Source organism: Rhea americana, unplaced genomic scaffold (assembly GCF_003343005.1).
Source record: "Rhea americana isolate MKP2758 unplaced genomic scaffold, rheAme1 scaffold_14, whole genome shotgun sequence".
NCBI lineage: Eukaryota > Metazoa > Chordata > Aves > Rheiformes > Rheidae > Rhea > Rhea americana.
The window spans coordinates 5,905,148-5,911,940 of record NW_028185483.1 but is presented as its reverse complement, the minus strand read 5'-3'; positions in this window follow the sequence as shown (position 1 = coordinate 5,911,940).

The following is a 6,793-nucleotide window of genomic DNA, read 5'->3' as shown; positions in this document are numbered from 1 at the left end:
GCATAACCCTCACTTAAAAGCCTTTTTAAATTTGGGAGAGCTAGCTTATTTTAGGAACCAAGTTTTCAACTGAGTTTTAGTATTCTTGCATCATTTGCTTTTTGACTGTGATGGACTCATATTAGCATATCTCATTAAACACTAAAAAGCTAAGAATACTATGTTTTGCTACATTTACTTGACTTTCAGACAGAGAATATATAGTAATAATTACTATTATGTTACCATTTAAAATTCTAATTTATCTGGAGACAGCTTCCAGCTTGAGATGAAACATTTTTATTATCTGGATGAAGACTTCATAAAAAATACTTAAGATTCTGCAGCATTTGTTTTATTAACTTAGTATATACAATATTACCCAAAAAAGAGCATGCAATTGTGCTTTAAGACAAGACTGGTCACTTGAGACTTACGAATGCATTCATCTTTACAAAAAGAATGTGAGCTACAAAGGTATTTAGCAATTCAGATGCTTACACAGGTGCTTAAACTACAGAAAACCACTCTCCAAAGCTATTTCATTCAAAATCATAACTGAAAGAAGATGTAAATTCTTTTTTTTTTACATTATTTTCTTTGTCAGTCATAAGGCTGTTTTCAGGAAGTTGAAGCGATTGGACTTAGATGAAGAAAAGTGTATCAAAATCATTATCCAACACCCCACCACTGATGCTTGATTATATGAGACTCAACTGCAGTATTCTTCACCAAGAGCAAACATGACTCAGTAACCCTATGATGAGTACTGTCCACTGGAAGATGCCCAAAGGAAGCCCAAGGTCTGGCTCCTGTCCCAGAAAATATGCTTCCATTTTGCACTGAAGTATTTTCTAGTGTACTATAGCCAGGTGGTTCCCATACTGTTATTACTATATCATAAGCTGTCTGCAGTAACCTGGTGAATGTTACTGGGTGTTGGTTCGGTTTTAGCGCTCAGTTTCACGTTAAGACGGCTGTTCAGCTATCATAGTAAGTCTGGAAGCRATCGGCTATTTAAGATGCATGTGGGAACCCTGGGATGCACTATACAACACAATGATTAGAAGTTATGTAGCAAAGCACCTGAAACAACCCAAGAACAGGCTCCTTTAACGACAAAAAGATAGCTACACATGTATTATAAACTATAACACTATTCAGAAGCTGAAAAAAACCCACATAAAACGAGTAGAAGTCCTGGTCAACAACGTCATTACGAAAGTTTCACCTATATTTTGGACACCAGCAATTTACTTTACTTACAAGCTTACAATTGCTTTAACTGGATTAAAAGAGACAATGATCCTCCAATTAATACACATTGTATTTTTTTTAATAATAAAATATTTGCTCAGCTCTCATTTTGATCACTAGAAGTTAATTACACTTTCATCAAGCCAGTAGAAAGCCTACTTTCTGTTAAATGACCAAGACATTCATCAGTATGTTATTTCCAATGAAACAGAAAAAAGTTTGACATTTAAGAGAAGGCAGAACAAGAGCCTTTTGTGGGAACTAGCCTAAAAGCAGAGTAGTCAGGGAAATTTTCTTCATTGAACTCTGGAAAGATGCTGCCTGATTTCAATAAATAAATAAACAGGTGCTCCCAGAGCCTGAGTGGGAACACCAATACTGGAGAGAGAAGCAGAGGGACTCAATGCCTGCTCTGTGACTGACTCCATGATGGAGACCAAAGTGTGAACCATCCTTCAACAACGTATCTACTAGTGATGCGGTAGTAAAAAGGTCAGAAAGATCTTGTTTCTATTCACAGGCCTGAAAGCTCTACTAACTTCCCCCAGTCCAGGAAAGCACGAAAAAAACTGTGATTTTTTTAATCGTTAGCTATTTTAATATAGCTGCTAAGTGCACTGCACAACGCTGCTCACTAGACCAAACTGCCCCGTTTAACACTACTCTGCCACATTAAAAAAAAGGGGGGGAGGGAAGGAAATTGCTCTGCAACTTCCAATGGCCCCAAACTGAGTAAGCTGCTCTTTGTGAGGCTATTAATATTAATTATCCTAAACTAATCATAGGGAACAAGCCATAACCTGTCAAGAAGCTCTGCCAGAATAACTTCACATAATGCTGGACTTCTTGTCAGGAAACAAAATCTACCTGTTACAGTGGAAAACTGTCCCACACATTTACTCCAAGGGAAGTACAGCTACCACATCCAACATGCAACTCATTCAGTTGTTTGAAGAACTTTGACGCACAACTTTTTGCGCCACCAAACCCTTGAAGCCTCTCACTCTAACACAAACTATCACACAAAGGAAACTGTCAAACAAAAATTCCTTATTACAATGTACCTCTTATATCTGGGTTTTCTTCTTACCCTACATAGCCTGACAACACTGAACAGCAACAACTAAATCTGGAAAACTAATGTTTCTGAACCAACCTGTCAGCACTATGATTAGCTAGAGCTTGTTTGCAGGAATCAAAACATTCTCTTCTCTACTACGAAAATTAAGAATTTCTGACTGATGAAAACATTAAATGCAAAGTATCAAGTATCTGGCCATGCTTTCCATGAAGAATATGAGCTTTTCAAACCTTACGTGTCAAAAGCGATAAAAAGTAAGTGAATTTGGCATGAGCTTTTACATATATATACACACATACGTATACATAGATTATACATACAAACATTCTACAGCACGTATGAAGTGGCTACTCAATATTACCTGCAACAATGAAAATGAAATACTGTCCTTATGGTGTGTTGGATTACATGTTGCACTGATGCTATCATCTGCACGATCACCTTTCTTTAGTATCTTGAAACTAGTGGAATCTAAATACATAAGTAACGTTACTAGCGACTACCACTAATGCTAGCAACACCAAGAATGCCTTTCGGTCTACCTGCAGCCAGATTTCCTTGCTTTGAACTAACATAACCATACCTATTAGACTGGCAGTGATCATGTTTCAACTTTATTCTCTTGGCACTTGTGAATTTTTTCCAATTTTGGGGTTGGAGAGCTAGAAAGAGGAAGAGATAGAAAAGGAAGACTTCAGGAAGAAAGAGAACTTCTGTCCTATGTTGTAGAGTTTATTTCACAATAAACCTGAGATCTGCATATAAAAGGGCTGAACAGTTCAGTGGCCAAAAATGTTAAGTATAATACTTGCAAAGAATCACAAGAGCCAGTCCTTAGTGTCAAGATTAAGCATTACTAAAAACCAAACAAACCCTCTACCTTTACTGTTCCATCAGAGTTTACTGGCACCTGCAACAAGAAAAAGCAAAAAGCAAAGCCTTCTATCTTCAGAAAAGTATCTGTGTCATGGGGAGGTAAAAAAAAAAAAAAAAAAAAAAAAAAAAGTTCTACTGATTTCTTAAATATTCATTTCTTATGATAGGTAGCATCATAGAAAAGTTTACTAAGATTTTGACTGCCCTATATTTCTAGCTGCACAGGAATTTTTAAATGTTACTGTCCATCTGGCACAATACAAAAAAAGCACTGTGTCTCTTTCTGATTCACAGCTTGGCTCTAGATGTGTAAGTGCTTCTACTGCAATGGCAGACAGTGATACCAGAATGTTTAACTTCCTACCACCTGTGAAGAATGCTAAATCACAGCAAATCTTAAACCAAGGTCTGAGCAGATAAAGAATGCAGAAAAAAATCAAGTCAGAAAAGCAGTTATAACTTTGACAGCACTGTACACCCCATCAAGCACTCCGTCAAAGCAACACTAAACAAAAACAGAATTAAATCTTTTGTTTCAGAGACTGTCAAAAACATATATATATCAACATGGTAGAAAGCTTTCCTTTAAAAAAAAAATCAAAAAGCCCTCTTAACTCAAGCACATACTTGTGCACTGAGACATACAACTAAGCATTCAAGAGAATGTTCAGTAGGTCTGAATCTATACACAGTCCAAGACAAAGTGATCTCTACCTTGAACACCTTGACATGACTGGCTTTACAGAAAAACTTAAACAAGCTTTCTGACATCTAGTGTGACCATGAATCAAGATTGATAGACTCTGTATATTGTCTATTTCTTCCTTTTTGCACGTTTTTTTAACTTTTTGATGTCGATATTGTACAGATTATACAAGAAAATTAAAAAACATATCTGAGTGCACAGCAAGCATGACATTACAATACTTTCATAATGATCTTAGTGTTCTTGCTATAATTCTAGTGAGGCACAGCATCTATACATAGAGCAGTATGCTAATCTTCCTTTTCCCCCCACCCTGTAGGAAAGGCCCATGTGGCAGTACTCCCAAGTTCTTTTTTCTTTGTCCTACCTGATTATACTCTGCATGAAACCCCAGGACTGCTCCTCCTTCTCTTTCTTTCTATGAGGGTTATCAGCCTCACTTATACCTTGTTGCAGAGACCACCACAAACTCAAATCATTTAGAGTTTTTTCCAATACCTTCCGTATCTTTAATACATTTGATTATACCAGATGATTCAAAGCATAACATTTTTTCCTACTGTATTACCCAATTTAATGACACCATTAATACAGTTTGAAAACTATTAGATCTGGATACCAACTTGGGCAAGATTCAAATTGATCTGGACACCAATTTGGGCAAGATTCAAATTGAATCATCCCTCACAAGTCTGCAAAAAATGAAGTAAAAATCTTAGTCATTTATTAAAGCAAGGGGAGATGCAGTAGAGTATTTTACCAAACCACTTTCAAAAGGCTACAAACTTCTGTTACATGACAAGTGAGCACAAGGCAAAACATATGTTTGATCTTATTATAAATCCCAGTTTGGAAGTGGCAGAGAAAGATAAGCACTCCAATGCCACGGCACTCAGACTCATTGAAAACCACCACCTCGAGGTTACAATTTAGATAAGCCTTTAAGACAATCTCAGACTACAGCTATAACACATAGGAACTACAAGTAGTTATTTATCAATTTCTCTACTGCTTCTATCTTATTTCCGGGAGGAAGCTGTCTAAGACAAGAGAAATACGCAGGGAAGAACCAGAGCCACCTGACTTCTTATCGTGCTATCCCTGGAGATGCTACAGCCCAGCACACAGGCCACCAGAGCTCTCTTCTACCTGTCTACCTTTCAAAACAGAGACAGACATCAGAAAAGGAACACTAGTGAGACTGCTCTACACTCACATCACTGCCACAAGGGCAGAAGTGAGACCAAAACCTGCACATTCTCCAGTTAATGCAATTATAAGCTTAAAGTAAAGCATATGCTTTTGGGGAAAAAAAAAAAAAAAAAGAAAAGAACAGGTAAGTACTGGTCCCCCCCCAAATAAAAAAAGAATCAGAGAGTATGATTTACTTTATATATGCAAATAAATTAATTAAGGACAGTGCATTAAGCATGAAAATCTAGACCCAATAACCATAATCTGCTAAAAATACACTGACAATTTACAGTGTTGTTGAGTCAAAGGTAAGAAAAATACAAATAACTAACCACACACACACACCAATCACCTAAGTCACTGAAGAAAACTAACTGATGAAGTAAAATTATTCAAAATGTTACCTAATTCTATTTATAGTTTGAGAAGAAAAAATATCTTTTATCAAGTAAGTTAGCTGTAAAACAACATAGCAAATCAATTACCAGCTAAGTTAGTCATATCAACTTTGAGGGGTTATTAACTGACTAGTAACATTTTAAGTGATTCACACTACCAGATATGTGTGAACAGATACAGTTGTTTTAACATCATTTTCTTAAAAGTTACAAAACATTTTGGAATGTGCCCACCACATCTGTGCATTCATGACACAAAAGGATTTCTGCAATCCATACACCCATTCATCCAACCCACATACTTCAGGAAACCTGCCTGGACAGAAAAACTACTAGACAACACCATAGTGGAAATTTCCTCTCCTTTGCTATTCAACTGGCAGAGTAGCTTGCAAACTCTTATTTCCATCTGAATGGAGGAGAACTCATGTCAGAGCTAGGGCCCTCTCTTGACGGACAGGAGACACTGGCACGGCAAAGAAAGCACACCCCGTGCACAGTGCACAGTCTGCTTGAGGCTCCTCCTCACTGTTTTAACATTAATATTCACTGCGATTGTGTCAAGGGCAAAGATGTATTGGCTTGTTCTTTTACGTCATGCAGAGATTCATAGTGGTTGTATAAGCACATCTATTAAGTATCTCAACTACATCCAAGTTTTGGGAGGAGACATACCATTTTCTGAAGTCAATAAATATGTCCCATGAGGACTGGGGAAACATCCTAATATTAAGCATCTATACAGCTGTTTAATAGGAGAACAGATACCCCGAAAATCCAAGTATTTTTATTGGAAGTAGAAAGATTATGATAACACACTTTGCAGCTCAGAGAGAMGCAGAGAGAAGACTACCTGAAAGCAGGAAAAAAAACACTGCCTTTACAGGCTTTATTGGAGAGGACCTTCGTCTAAAAGCTCCATTTTAAAACGCAAGAGCCCAGGCGCCCTAAGGGGGGACGGATCGCACGCCGCCGCAGGGGGACCATCCGGCTGCAGACTATCCAGAACGGCAGCTCGCCAACTTGCGCGCTTCTTTCTTCCCTCCTCTCGGACCCGCAGCTCGCGGCCAGCAGCGCAGCGGCAAGGCGCTCTCATTCATTCTCGGTTTCCCGCGACGCCGGAGGCGGCGAAGCGGAGGGCGCCCGCAGCGACGTGCGGTGAGCAGCAGCGACCGGAGCGGGCCGGAAGCCGTCACGGCGGCGGCTGCAGCCCCCCGCGGCCCCCCGCTGCCGCCCTCCCCCCGCGGGTAGCGCGGGGAGGAGCCTGCGGCCCCGTCTGCTGCATTTGCGTACTGAGGCGGG